Genomic DNA, 15,644 nt, shown 5'->3' on the forward strand with positions numbered 1-15,644 from the left:
GGGTCTCATAATACAAGTTTCAGCAAGACAGACAAGGCTCTTGCTTTCATGTGTGTCACATTCCAATCACCCTGAGGCTATATTCTGGTCATACGTCACCTGGGAGCACAAGTCAGTGAGTATCGCGACTCCGTTTTCACTGTGCTCTGACGTATAATTTGGATATTGGTCTGCCAGGGCCAGCGACGTAATGTGAGGGTCCCCATACAAAGTGGAACTCTGAGGCACCTTGTCCAAACACCAGGGAAGGACTCCCTTTGTTGTGTGGGTTCACCCTTGATGTGTCTTGGTGGCATGTTTTTGTTTTTGTTATTTAACGTCACATTCTTTCAGGGAACAGATACTTAGGGGCTGAGGGCAGCCCTTCACACGTCCTGAGGCCCCACCTCAGACTTGCCCTGACGGGTGTGCCTGCCTGACCCTTCCTTTCCTCTTTGCCCGGCCCCTCCTGGGAAAGCGCAGCACAGAGGGTGTCTCCTGGGGGCCTGGGAGGCTGTCCCGCGGATGCGGGGACAACTAAAGGGCAAGAACAACCTGGAGCCCCCAGCGCAGTCTCCTCGGACTCCACTTACAAAACACAGATTGAGAGATGAGACTGTTAGGAACTTCAAGGTGAGGACACAGAGCACGAGGAGCCGGAGGGGTCCCTGCTAAGCACGGGGTGGTGTGAGCGTCCTGGCCATGTGCCCACGGACTTCAGTGCCTTCCGCAGAGTGGAGCCGGTGCGTTTGCCATTTTAATAAACACTGGGAAATTGCACGCAGTGTGTCTGTTGTCCCAGGGTACCCACTGTGTCTCAGCTTCTCCGTCGTCAGTGGGGGCATGACCACGTCCACCCAGGAGCGCTGGGAGTTACGTGCACCTCCCTGTGAACGGCGCTGTGTTCACCCTGCGGCGACCTTCCTTCTGCGACCCTCTAGTGCTGTAAATACCAAGAGGAATTTGACGTTTTCTTTTCCACCCTTGTGGCCCAGCTTCCATGGTATTTGTGTTGAAGTTGGTCTGCAGAGTCCCCGGAGACTCGGTGACTGACAGACCCAGGTCTCACTTGGGCCCATGTAACCAGGTGTGTCACAGGCAGGTTGGGGGCAGGAGAGCACTGGCCCCCGCACAGCTCATCCGGGAGCGCGCGCCGGGAGCCTGTGCGCACGCGCGCTGTGGTGCGGCCAGGTGTGTTCACCTGAGTGCTGAAAAGGCAGAGGAAGACGCGGACAGCAGTCTTCTGCCAGGGGGTTACGTTGTAACCATCCACGTGGTTTCCCCACGTCTGTGTCTTCCCCGCTACCACTCTGGAACGCAGCGATGTTTCCCTCTTTCGTGCAGAAAGGCGTCCAGCCTGTTACCAATCGGGGGAGGCACTTGGGTGCGGCGGGCACGCATGCAGCTCGGGTTTGACCAAACGGTCGTGCGCGGTCCGTGCAGGCGGCACGGAGCCGTGTCGTGCGTCCTCGCGGGGCAGCACAGCCGGTGCAAGGCCTCGAAGGCGGACTGCGGCTCAGGACCACGAGGGATCTTCTCGGCCCCAGGGCGCTGGGGCCAGCTCCCCGTCCTTCCCGCCGCCGGACGGCCAAGCCCAGGTAACCTGTGGTCCTGCAAGAATATACGCACCGTTTGTACCGATCTCGCCACCCCCCCCCCCCCCCCTTGGCTTCTTTCAGCTCCCCCGGCCCCTCCCTTGTCTCCCGCATCCCTGCAGGATCCGCAGGGGAAGGCCCGGACGCGCCCCCCGGTTTGCAGGGCAACAGGGACGTCACGAAGCCGCCGCCAACAATTGGTTGCCGGGTCTCTGGGGGCGGGGCAGAGGAGGCGGGGCCCGGCGCAGGTGCAGCGGCGCGCTGGTCTCCCCGTTGCGGTCGGGCCGGCAGGTAGTGCACCGGCCCGGCCGCACCCAGATGCCCGGGGCCCGCTGGTCCCCACGTGCCTCCCCGACGCTGGGCAAACGCGCTGCTGGGCGTCTGGAACGGGGCACCTGTCGTTCTGCCCGTCACCTCGCTGCCTGGCCATCACAGGCTTTCCCAGCAGAGGAACCTGGGTGGAAGGGCAGTCGGCATTGGGGGTGGGGGGTGGGGGGTGGGGCTCTGGCCCAGGGGGTCCCCTTCCAGCGTCTTCACCTAGAGGAAGATGGGCGGAAGCTCGCATCTGAGCGGTCAGGTGCAAAGTCCAGCCTCAGTGTCTTTAGCCGGGACTGGGGATTATCCCGCCCACCTCATGGCCTGCTGTGAGGAGTAAATGACACAGGGCCGTGAGGTGCTTGGCCTGTGTCTGGCGCCGTTAGGACCACAACAGCACCGCTGTGCAGGGCCTGTGCCCGGGAAGTTGGGCCGGGAGGGCAGGGTTTCTCTTGTTTGCCCTGCTCCCTCCCGGGTGCAAGTGCAGGCTTCGCAGTAGAGGGAGCGTGTTGAAAGAATGAATGACAAAGTGGACGCCAGCCTGGGCCCCCAGCCCCTGTGTTCTCCTCCCTCTCAGGCTGTGGGCACACTTCCCGCACTGTAGCCCCACCAGCTCAATATTTACCCTTGTACTTGATCTAGATCATACCAGCGTGTTAACTCAGATGTTACTGTTGTTGACTCTGGATCTTGAATTCTGGATTAAAGGCTTTGTGTGCGGATGAGGGGCTTCAGGTGTCTGTGGGCCTAAAGGGAGCAATCGTGAGGGAGGAAATGGATTTGCTGCCTTTCAGGGGCCAGGCACACCGTAGGTCACTGAACCAGGGTCTCCTCCCCTCCCTGCTCCCTGCTCACTGGCCATTTGCACAGCTTCCAAGACCCTCAGGTCCAGGAAATGAGTGCTGCTTCAGCTCCATCTTCCCTCCTGCTCCCGGAAGGGGACACACTGGTTTTCCCCACCAGTGACATTGTGTACGTGCCAGAGGTCACTGGTGCTTCTGCACCCACAGTGCCCAGGCTGGGGCGCTCAGGGACCCTCTGAGTGCCGAATGAGAAAACTGGGGTCCGGACTTTAAAAACTTGAGCTAAGGGGCACCTGGGTGGCTCAGTCAGTTAAGCATCCAACTCTTGATTTCGGCTCGGGTCATGACGTCACGGTTCGTGAGCTCGAGCCCCACATAGGGCTCTTCTCTGACAGTGCGAAGTCTGCTCCCTCTCTCTCTACCCCCTCCTAGCTCGTGCTCTTTCTTTCTCAAAATAAATAACTAAACATTTAAAAAAATAAAAACTCGAGCCAATCAAATTGAATTAAACTGTGTCCTTTTGTTGAATGAACCTTATGACCAACCAGGGTTTTGGCTCCCCTTTGCTGTTGGTTCTTGGCCGCACGGGGAGTAGTTGGTATTGCTAAGTCGCTGGATAAAGGAGGCAAACGTCGTTACAGTTTTATCCCAGAAAAAACGTTGTGTGTGTGTGTGTGTGTGTGTGTGTGCAAACTATATGTTAATATATTTGCCTGCAAAATGTTTCATATGCTTGTTGAAACTGTTGATTCAGTTACTGACCTGCTAACACCCTGAAGTCCAGCCGGCTCAGCCAGTCTGGTAATGCTATTCCCTCTGGAAGGATGAGGCCTCAGCAAGAAGCCAGCAAGCGACGAAGGGGTTATGGCCTTAAACTTGGTGAGCACGGAGCTGGATGTGGATGTGTGCGTGTCTGGGGTGGGTAGACGTGGGCACAGTGGCTTTGTGTTGGTCTGGTTGTACTTTTGGGGTGATTTCAAGCAGCCAGTGGGGCTACACACTATTGCATTCAAACCGGGGAAGGACACCGCTTACGAGCCTTCCCAGAGACGGGGGATTTCCTTGTTGTCTCTTACACTGTTTGGTATATTTTCACAGTCACCACATGGTCTTTATAATAATGATTGTTTTTTCAGTTACAAAATGAAGAAACCTAAACAAACAAACAAACAAACAAACAAACACAAACAAACAAAATGAGCAAACCTGAACAAAAAAGCTCCTTAGGGAAAATGCTCAATTTCTGAAGGGACCTCAGGCTCGTCTGGTAACGAGCGCCATCTGGTGGTCGCGCGGAATTACTGCTCTGGTGGGGGACTCGCCAGAAGTCCGCGGGGAGGAGCTGGAGCTGGGAGCACCCCAGCATTCGCGAAAGCTGCGCACGGTTTATGCTTACTGAGACAGTGCTCCATCGGTGAACTCAGTTTAAGGACCTGATCGTGTGTGACACGGATATCGGATGCCAATCAATGCAGGAGATACTAATTTACGTTCATGTGGAGTTTTTAACCTCAGAACATTTTCCATGATAGTATTTGTCCCTCACAGTAACACACGACATAAGCGGATCAAATACCTGTATTGAGATGATGAGCCTGAGGCCACAGGAGTCGTGAGGAGCCCGAGGCCGGCCAGACCTGGAGGCCTGGGCCGCAGGCTACGGACCAGTGTCCTTTTCCAGACACTGCTGCGTGGGGACATTCAGGTGCTCTACTGGGAACCATGCCTACCCGTCCTCCAACTTTTCTCTACCATTTGTATAGTTTTCGTGTTGGTTTCTATACCTTTTCATTATTTGTCCCGACCTGAAAGCTGTTTGGAGAGGTTTCTAGCAACAAAGCTAAATTTATACAGAATTCATTTCATTTTTGTTATTAACCATATTTTAAATTGTAACTTCCTCTACTAGTCAGTACCATGTGCTTAAGCATCTGAATAACTCCACCTTTGCTCCACCACTAAGGAGACTTGATATTTTAGTCAGTGGCCATAAGAGTAGCTGTAGCTGGGGGCGCCTGGGTGGCTCAGTCGGTTAAGCGACCGACTTCAGCTCAGGTCATGATCTCACGGTTTGCTGGTTTAAGCCCCATGTCTGGCTCTGTGCCGACAGCTCGGAGCCTGGAGCCGGCTTCAGATTCTGTGTCTCCCTCTCTCTCTGCCCCTCTCCACTCGCACTATGTCTCTCTGTCTCAAAAATAAACATTGAAAAAATTAAAAAAGAGAATATATGTATCTGTTTTGCTTTTTAAAAATTTTTTTTAATGTTTATTGATTTTTGAGACAGAGACAGACAGAGCATGAACGGGGGAGGGTCAGAGAGAGGGAGACACAGAATCCAAAACAGGCTCCAGGCTCTGAGCTGTCAGCACAGAGCCCGACGCGGGGCTCAAACTCACAGACCGCGAGATCATGACCTGAGCCGAAGTCAGACGCTTAACCGACTGAGCCACCCAGGCGCCCCTGTTTTGCTTTTTCCATAATAAAACGAAAGCATGGATTTATTTTTCCGTCTTTGTGGATTCCAGCTTTAAAACTACCTTCCCAGACTGCAAAGATTATGAAGGCTGACAGCTTGTCTTCTCGTGAAAAACAAACAAAACTTCAGCCAACCAAGATTCCTTTATGTACCTGTAATACTTTCAGTGGTAGCTATGGGAGATATAGACCAATAATAGGACTTTCTTATGGGCCACTTGCCAGCAATGTCAGCACATCTGTAGGAAAAGTATTCTGAACCCTTTGTTTTCATCTTTCCGAGCAGACCTCTCGACAATGTTCTCTTTGTCAGCCAAGACTCCCCCCTTGATACATATATATATATTTATGTATTTTTAAGTTTATTTATTTTTATTTTTTAAAGTTTATATATATTTATTTTATACTTTATTTTATACTTTAAAAAATATATTTTTTTAAAGTTTATATATTTATTTTGAGAGAAAAAGAGAAGACATGCCTGAGCAGGAGAGGGGCAGAGAGAGAGGAGACAGAATCCCGAGCAGGCTCCACGCTGTCAGTGCAGAGCCCAGTGCAGGGCTCAGTCCCACCAACAGTGAAATCATGGCCCGAGCCCAAATCAAGAGTTGGGAACTTAACCGACTGAGCCACTCAGGCACGCCTTTTTAAGTTAAAAAAATTTTTTTTTTTAATTTTAGAGGGAGAGAGAGAGTGAGGGGAGGAGGGGGAGAGAGAGAGAGAGAGAGAGAGAGAGAGAGAGAGAGAGAATCCCAAGCAGGTTCTGTGCTGTCAGTCCAGAGCCCGATGGCTGGGTTTGATCTCACTAACCATGAGATCATTACCTGAGCTGAAAGCAAGAGTCAGATGCTTAACTGACTGAGCCAGCAGGCATCCCTTAAGTTTATTTATTTGTAAGTAATCTCTACACCCAATATAGGGCTCAAACTCACAACACCAATATCAACAGTCTCGTGCTCCTCTCACTGAGCCAGCTGGGTGCCCCAAGAGTTCCATTTGGATTTAGTTTGGTAATGCCATACACAATTGGTGAATGCGTACACAATTCACCCAGTTTTACTGCATAGGAAGTGATTCCACAGAGAGACTCCCACATGTGGGAAATGATACATGTACAAAGTTATTCAATGCAGTATTGTTTGTAATTGCAGAAGGCTATAAACATGTCAGGGTCTATCAAAAGTGGACTGCATAAATTTTCTCTGAGTCAGCCAGCCAGTGGAATATTATTTAGCTATAATGAGGCAAGGGGGAGCCCCCTGAGTATCAATACGGAATACCCCCTCAACTATAGTATGCTACTATTGTGTCATAAAGGGGAAACTTATTTGTTTACACAGCCATAGTCTATCTTTGGAAGAATACATAAGAAGCCCATCCTGTCCATCATGAGGCCTGGCATCCACGGTCAGGGGGCTGGGCTGAGACGTGTCCGAGGGGGACTTAGGGGTGTAAAGGGAGTTACCCATTCATGGGTTAGAAACTTGCACACGTGTGATTATCTCAGTTAATCCCTACAACTCCAGGAGAGTATGTTATTATCCCCATTTCAAGAGTGAGGAAGGTGAGGCACAGACAGGCACTTCCTGGTGGGTTCAGGACCGACTGCAATGTAGTCTGCAGCCTCTGCCGTGAGAGGAAGCAGTGCCTCTGAACTTACCACTGCCCACACCTGGGGCTTTCCAGAAAGTTCCTAGTGGATGGTGGCAAGAAAGGACCCACTGTGGGCTGGGAAAGAGGAAAAACTCCATGTTTCTGTTTCTAAACCAAGGACACAACGTTCGCGAGTGCCTCCTACCTTTATCACATGATACACAAACCCATTCTCATTCCGTAAGAGAATCATTCTCAAACCCACTTCTCTCCCGTAATACAATTTTTAAATTTTTTATTTTAATGTTTATTTTTGAGAGAGAGACAAAGCATGAGCAGGGAAGGGGCAGAGAGAGAGGGAGACACAGAATCTGAAACAGGCACCAGGCTCCGAGCTGTCAGCGCAGAGCCTTACGTGGGACTCGAACCCATGAACCATGAGATCATGACCTGAGTTGAAGTCGGACGCCCAACCAACTGAGCCCCCCAGGTGCCCCCTCCCATAATACAATTTTAAGTACTAATACTTGGCGATGCTTCAGGCTTCCAGAGCTCTTGACCTTGTTTGAGTCTCATAACTGTTTAGTGCTGGCTGCTTGACAACAATCAGCGACAATAGGGCCACCAACCCTTTTTTGGGGGTCCATTGGCTCTTAGACTTCCTTCCTCTTTCTTTCTTTCTTTCTTTCTTTCTTTCTTTCTTTCTTTCCTTTCTCTTGTCTCTTCCCACATCCTACTTATTATTATCCAGACAGAGTAAAAGTTTCCTCTAGACACAGCTGGAAATTCTCCACCTTTGCCCCTGTTTCATAGCAGGATCTTGGGGGTAAGACCAGGGAGGCTGGTCTTAGGAAAGACACTGTCTTAAGAGCAGCAGGACAATCTTGCTGGTGACATCTCACTGTGCTGACAGCCCGATGTGGCCCACTAACCACCGCTAGTGCTGCCCCGTGGACAAGAACTCGTGCATGCACCAGACATCGACCCTGTAGAGCTGCCGCAGGCTCGTAGTGGTAGGATTTAAACGTGTGGAGGATGTGTCCCCTGGAAGAAAGTATCTCACTTCACCAATGCCTAGGAGATCTTTGCCAAACAGTAGAGACCAGGCTTGAGAAGTGGTGAGATAATTCCACGCAGTGAGTGGGGTGACAGCTGAGGTTTGAGTCAGATGTTTTGTTGATTGATCTTCCCTTGAGCTTCAAACCAGGCAGCAGGTGCTGTGCAGCTCCTGTGGGGGGAGAAAATGAGCACGACGCTCAGGGTCCCGGCTCCCGTGGAGCTTGAGGGCTGCTCAGGAAGGCGTATCATTAAATAAATGGTTCCATAATTTTTAAAAAAGTGGCCACTGAGATGAGTGTTTTGCATGGCGAAGGTCGTGAGCTGGGAGAGCACCTGCAGGGTGGGGCGGGGCCTAGGTCAGTCTGGGCAATTCAGGGGAGGCTTCTCTGTAGATGATGTTTAAGTTTAAACAGGTGAGGGTGGCATGGGGTATGTAGGCCAAAGAGGGCATGTCCGGGCTGCTTGCTTCCTGGGTGGAGAGTATCTGGACCAGTTCAAGAATGCAATCAGGCCAGTGTGGCTGTAGCACCATGAGTGACAAGGAGGAGGTCCAGGGATCTAGGCTGCAGCCCCAGCTGTGCTGGCGTTGGCTGGGTGACCTGGGGCTGGCTCAGCCACCTTTCTGAGATGTAGTTTTCTCTTCTGAAAATGGATCATAATAATAGCACACCACACAGGGACAGCTGGAAGGATTAAGGGAGGTAACATGAACTGCTTGTAGGTTACGCACCACTAAGGTAGTGTGTTTCTGCTCTGATCGAAGTGTAATAAACACTGAAGCATCCAAAGGTGTGTCTGAGTCATGTCGGCCTTCAGACTCTGATATGATAGCAGAGCCAGCTTCACATCCGTTCCAGACTTCCCTTTCTGCTCAGATTGAATTGTCCATTTTTGTCCCTGGATGGGGCAGCCCCATCCCACCCACTGTAACAGGGTTATACTTGCTTTTTTTTTTTTAATTTAAATCCAAGCTAATTAACATACAGTGATATATTGGTTTCAGAAGTAGAATTTACTGATTCGTCACTTACATATGACATCCAGTGCTCATCACAAGTACCCTTCTGAGTACCCATCACCCATCCAGCCCATTCCTACATCCTCCTCCCCTCCAACAACCCTGTTCTTTGTATTTAAGAATCTCTTATGGTTTGCCTCCCTCCCTGGTTTTATCTTAATATCTTATTTTTCCTTTCATTCCCCTATGTTCATCTGTTGTGTTTCTTAAATTCCACATATAAGTGAAATCATATATTTGTCTTTCTGTGACAGACTTATTTCACTTAGCCTAACATATTCTAGTTCCATTCACGTTGTTGCAAATGGCAAGATTTCATTCTTTTTGATGGCAGAGTAATATTCCATTGTATATATATAAACCACATCTTCTTTATCCATTCATCCATCAATGGACATTTGGGCTCTTTCCATACTTTGGCTATTGTTGATAGTGCTGCTGTGAACATTGGGATGCATGTGTCCCTTCGAATCAGCACTCCTGTATCCTTTGGATAAATACCTAGTAGTGCAATTGCTGGGTCGTAGGGTAGTTCTACTTTTAATTTTTTGAGGAACCTACACACTGTTTTCCAGAGCGGCTGCACCAGTTTGCATTCCCACCAGCAGTGCAAGAGGGTTCCTCTTTCTCTGCATCCTCGCCAACATCTGTCATTGCCTGAGTTGTTAATGTTAGCCATTCTGACTGGTGTGAGGTGGTATCTCATTGTGGTTTTAATTAGTATTTCCCTGATGATGAGAGATGTTGAGCATCTTTTCATGTATCTGTGAGCCATCTGGATGTCTTCTTTGGAGAAGTGTCTATTCATGTCTTTTGCTCATTTCTTCCCTGGATTATTTGGTTTTTGGGTGTTGAGTTTGAGAAGCTCTTTATAGATTTTGGCTACTAACTCTTTATCTGATATGTCATTTGCAAATAACTTCTCCCATTCCATTGGTTGCCTTTTAGTTTTATTGATTGTTTTCTTTGTGGAACAGAAGTTTTTTTATCTTGATGAGGTCCCAATAGTTCATTTTTGCTTTTGTTTCCCTTGCCGTCAGAGACTTGTTGAGTAAGAAGTTGCTGTGGGCAAGATCAAAGAGGTTTTTGCCTGCTTTCTCCTCGAGGATTTTGATGGCTTCCTGTCTTACATTGAGGTCTTTCATCCACTTTGAGTTAATTTTTGTGTATGGTGTAAGAAAGTGGTCCAGGTTCATTCTTCTGCATGTCGCTGTCCAGTTTTCCCAGCACCACTTGCTGAAGAGACTGTCTTTATTCCATTGGATATTCTTTCCTGCTTTGTCAAAGATTAGTTGGCCATACGTTTGTGGGTCCATTTCTGGGTTCTCGATTCTGTTCCATTGATCTGAGTGTGTGTTCTTGTGGCAGTACCTTACTGTCTTGATGATTACAGCTTTGTAATACAGCTTGAAGACTGGGATTGTGATGCCTCCTGCTTTGGTTTTCTTTTTCAGGATTCCTTTGTCTATTCAGGGTCTTTTCTGGTTCCATACAAACTTTAGGATTGTTTGCTCTAGCTCTGTGGAGAAAGCTGGTGTTATTTTGACTGGGATTGCACTGAATGTGTAGATTGCTTTGGGTAGTATCTACATTCTAACAAGATTTGTTCTCCCAACCCAGGAGCATGGGATAATTTTCCATTTCTTGGTGTCTTCTTCAATTTCTTTCATAAGCTTTCTGTAGTTTTCAGTGTACAGATCTTTTACCTCTTTTACCTCTTTGGTTTATTCAGTTACTTTCTGCTGTTCAGTGCAGGTCACGCCTTCAATAACACTTGTGTTTTTCAATAAAACTTTCAATAATACTTCAATGAAACTCGTGTTTTTATGGGATTTCCATGAATAGAATCTCTAGTCTGTTGCCTCAGATTTGTTCATTTGACTCCTAAAACATCTATTTGTGAATATTTTTTCATGTTTGTGCACTCACCTCCACACATCCTTTTCTGTACTTCTAAAATCCACAGTGCTCCGAAAATAAAAAAAAAAAAAATTGTTTCTAACTCATTTGGTGGCAAGACCAGACGTGAAACTATTTATGGTCTTTATTTACTGCACCTGATGTTAATAGTCATGTATTTTACTGCAGAAACAAGATTGTACTTTATTATGGATGTTACAACTGCAACACGTGTCAAATAACAGATTCCTCCACGTTCTGTAGTTTCTAATAGAAAACTGTGGAGATGCTTCTTCTTCTCTTAGTATTATTCAGTATTGTGCTAGTGTTCTCTGGATAAATGAACAGTCATTATCGGATCCTGAACTGGACATAATGGGAGAGAAATATTTTGCAGCGAAATGAACAAACACACACCCCATCAACCAAATGCCCAAAAGCATACATGCATTATGATACATATGCTTTTTGGATTGCTATGAATTTATGTATATTCATATCTGGTATATACTCAATTACATATATTTAACTAAACACAGTTTAGTAAACATGTTTGCGTTGAAATCCTTAAAAATCTGAGTCTCTTGTTCCAGGAGTAGAAATACTCACTAAATGTGTCTGTGAGAACTGAATCTTTTCTACATCTGTTAACCTGACCACGTATACCCTGTAGAAGGAGGGACAGACAAGCTAATTATTTTCCTGTTTGTTGTTTAGGCTAACCTAGCATTTCAGCACCTCGTGTTTATCTGCTTATTACAGAAGGGCTCTCTTTTGAAGGAATTATTTACAGAAGCAATGGGCAGTGTCAGCTTTTTAAAAAACTTTTAAAAATGTTTATTTATTTTTGGGGGGGGCACAGAGAGAGAGGGAGACACAGAATCCAAAGCAGGCTCCAGGCTCTGATCTGTCAGCACAGGGCCTGACGCAGGTCTGGAACCCACCAACCAGGAGATCGTGACCTCTGAACTGCGAGATCATGATCTGAGCCGAAGCCGGGTGCTTAACCGACTGAGCTCCCCGGGCACCCCACTGTCAGCTTTGTAATCTGGCTGTTGGCTCAGAGCACCTGGGAGACAGCTGCCCCTGCCCCAGAGCACCTTGTGGGAAGCGGGGGTGGAGGGGTGTGTGGCCCTTTTTTATTTCACTGAAGTTTTTTGAGCTCCATGCTCCGTTCCCCTGGATGCACTTGTAAAGACATAATAGAAATGACCTTATAATTTTCCTGTTTCCTTCTCCTGGCTCAAAAGCACCAAGGCCAGCAGTGTCAAGAACATACAGTGAGAGAGAACTGTGTGGGGAGCAGTGGAGAAGATTTGTTAAAGAATGGTTACCCCTGCCCCTGCCCTCTCCAGGCCCCACAGCTCTGTGACACTGTCCCATTAGAGGAGGAGGAAGGACATGGAAATGGAACACGATGGGAAGGGTCCAACAAGAAAGCCTTGGCAGTCAGTGCGGAGTATGGAGGAAGGTTCAAGCCGTCACTGAAACACCAGGGTGAAGCCTGGCGATGTAAATGTTTGAATTTTAAGTCTTTGCCCCATACGCTTTTCTAAATCACAAGAGCTGCGTAGAACAGAAGGGCTTCCCTGCGGCCAGGACTTTCACCCCAATGCAAGAGGAGGGGCAGGTGGACGTGAACACCCCCCTCGCATACCCGCCACCCGCTGCTAATTCGGATGGGAAACTGAGATGCTGCTTGACCTCTGATGAGGAACGCCCTGCGGTGGACGTTGGCTAAGAGGAGGGCCTTGAAACCAAATCTCCTGACACTGTGGAAAGAATTTGGAACCGCACTAAGTGTTTCCACTATTGGCTCTGTCAACTGCATAGCCGGTGACCTCTGACTCGTACTTACTGTCCTCAAATTGCAGCTTACTGGGCTCCAAAAGAAGGACGTTATACCTACTTTGCATGGCTGGGTGAGAATTAAGTTAGATGCCCACTGAGGGCACGTAGCGCCCAGCAGACCATGAGTGAATTGGGTTACTTGGGCTAATATGTTTGTGGGATGTGTGGGATGTTAAGTTCTGGGCTCTATGCTCTCCAGGCCAGGCAGAAGTTGAGGCGGAAGACAGGAAAGGAGCTGGGAGCACGAGAAACAACGTGAACAGGAAGACTGGCACCGTTCTCAGGAGTCAGAGACGGTCAGAAACTGTAAAAGTAGGACATGTCAGCAAGGGCGCAAAGCAGAGGGGACGGGATTGAGTGTGTCCTCCCTGCAGGAGAGGAGTTTGGTGCTTGGTGGAAGGGAGAGGAGTGGATGGGCGTTGGGTACCGGTGGGGGGTGGACTTTGGTAAGTGTCCTGGGGAATCTGGGCAATGACACCAGAGGATGCAGTTGTAGGTGCTGGTGGAAAAAGGTGAGCAGTTTCAGAGTCGCGAGGGCAGTTAAAAAGAAAGCTTAAAAAAAGGATTATAAAGGTAACACTTGCAAAACATTGGAACTAAAATTTAATAACAAACGTCAAGAAAAAAGGTGCCCAATTATTCATGGCCCCAGAGGCAATTATTGCTAACATTTTGATGTATTTTAAGTTTTATTTATTTAAGTCACCTCCACACCCAACATGGAGCTCAAACTCATGACCCCAAGATCAAGAGTCACTTGCTTTTCTGACTGAGCCAGCCAGGTGCCCCTTGATGTATTTTCTTCCAGCTTTTAAACACATATATACCACAACCGTACAAATTTTGTATTCTGTCTCCCCGCCTCAAATTCTCATATTTTCCCAAGTTAATATCATTGGCTGCTGTTTTAAACATGGAATGAATACATTCCAATGTAGTAAACCAATACTCTGTGATATGGACATTAAAGGTGTTTCCTTTTCTGATTTAGCACCAGCAGCGTGGTGATAAATAACACCAAAATAATGTTCAATATCACGGAATCACAGACTGCTTTTTTCCAGGGGGGCACTCCACCCTTCTGTCCCCCTCAACTCAGACCAGCAAAGGGGTCAGGACTTCAGGGAAGCCAGAGAGAAGCTGCCAGAGTGAAGGTTTAGATGAGGGCTTTAAGAACTCCTTTGGGGGCTCCTGAGAGGGTGCCTATGCAGATTCACCCCTCCAGAGAGGCCATGCTGGGTCTGGGAGGGGTGTCCTCCTGGGCATCAGCTTTGCCAGGACCACACAGAAGCACAGAGAGAGGGTGCTCTGCTGGCCAGACAGCTGAACTAGCCTTCAGACCAGGCAGACAGGAAACTCTTTTCAAAGCAGTCTAGGAAATTCCTCATCCACATGTTGTCCTGGGGTCAGTAACTTTATTTCAGTGGACATCCACATTTTTTGGTTCCACCCTGCTGAGAGGACATCAGGCCACGCTGAGGAGGGTGTCTATTGCTTTGAGTGGTTAGAAATGCTGCCCCACTCTCTTCCTCCCTTCTGCCCAACTTCTAGCTCAAAGGGTCTCAAACACTCCCTAGAGAACATCAAAAAACAATCTGTGGTGTTTTCTTCTGTGCTTACAGTGATGAGGGGCCATTGTTGGCAGTTATGAGCAGGGCAGGGAAATAAGATATTCTTCCAAACATAGCGGGCACAATAAATTGTCCCTCATCCAGATTCCCAAGTGTCCCCTAGGACATTCATGTAGGTGAAAACCTGTGTTTAATTATCTGAGCCTGGAAATTAATAGTGTTTAAAAAATGGTATTAATATACAATGAACTTTCTAGGAACACAATTACAGTTCTGTGTAAATCTAGGGAAGGTTCACTTTGGTACCAAGAGTTGTCCAACATTTCCTTAAATCACTTCATCGATGGCAACATGCTGGAGGTAGGTGAGTCGCTGCCTCAGCACCTGCATCCGCGTGTGCTTGTGTGGACAGGTGTGGCCAGTGTGGTGGGGCCTCAACAGTCACACGTTAACATGTTTATGTTATTTTATCACAAATTATTCTTTGTCATTTCTCCTCTACGGTATGGACAGGGAAGCACGTTGATTTTTAAGTTCTGTGTGTAGGTAGGTTGTATCATCTATGAATTTCAACTCTGCACAGTAAAAGATTCGTTGGAAGATACCTGCTATAAAAAGGGCTAAAGGATGAGACCCTCAGGTCAGATCAGTTACATACTGCTTGCCTGTCCCCCATTAGGAATCCCCTCTCCTCCAGCAGCCCACACTCACTCCCACGCACACACACGCACATGTGCACACATAAACACACGTGCAGGCACACGAACACACGCATACGAACACAACCACATGCGCACATGCGTGCGCACACACGAACACGCACATTCATACGACCATGAACACATGCTCACACACACACATGCACACACGTACACACACACACACGCACACACAGCCTTCACCACTGCACAAAGGCCACGGCCACGGGCTGGTCCCGAGGCCTGTGCCTCTCCATCATTCAGGAAACACTGGGCCTGGGGCCCCACTGGAGTAGACAGGGTGCCGCTGAGCCCCGCTGGAGTAGACAGGGTGCCGCTGGGCCCCGCTGGAGTAGACAGGCCGCTGGGCCCGGCTCCGCTGGAGGCCCCCCCTATATCCCTTGTTTGCTCCCGCCGCCTCAGCTTCTCTCAGGGTGCTCCTCTCCCCAGCTCTAGCTTCCAGCCCTTTCTCCGAGGGGCCTTCCCAGGACAGCCAGGCTAAGCTGCTGGGCCTCTGGGGCCGCTCAGGTCGCCCGGTCTTCACCCCCCCCACCCGCCCCCCTTCTCCTCCGCCCTTCCAGCTCTGACCTCAGCTCTCCTTCCCTCCCACCTGCCTGGCTCTCCTCCTCCCCTCGCGGCCCCCGCCTCCCTCCTCTCACCGCGATCCGGGGCCGCCTCCTCCACCTGCAACCCTGCATCCCTGCGTCCCCGCCTGCGGCTCGCGGCCCCTCGGCCCCCCACCCCCACCCCCCCAGCCCGCCCCGGTGCCCCGAGGCCCGCCCGCCGGC

The sequence above is a fragment of the Prionailurus viverrinus genome, unplaced genomic scaffold (assembly GCF_022837055.1).
Source record: "Prionailurus viverrinus isolate Anna unplaced genomic scaffold, UM_Priviv_1.0 scaffold_67, whole genome shotgun sequence".
Taxonomy (NCBI): Eukaryota; Metazoa; Chordata; class Mammalia; order Carnivora; family Felidae; genus Prionailurus; species Prionailurus viverrinus.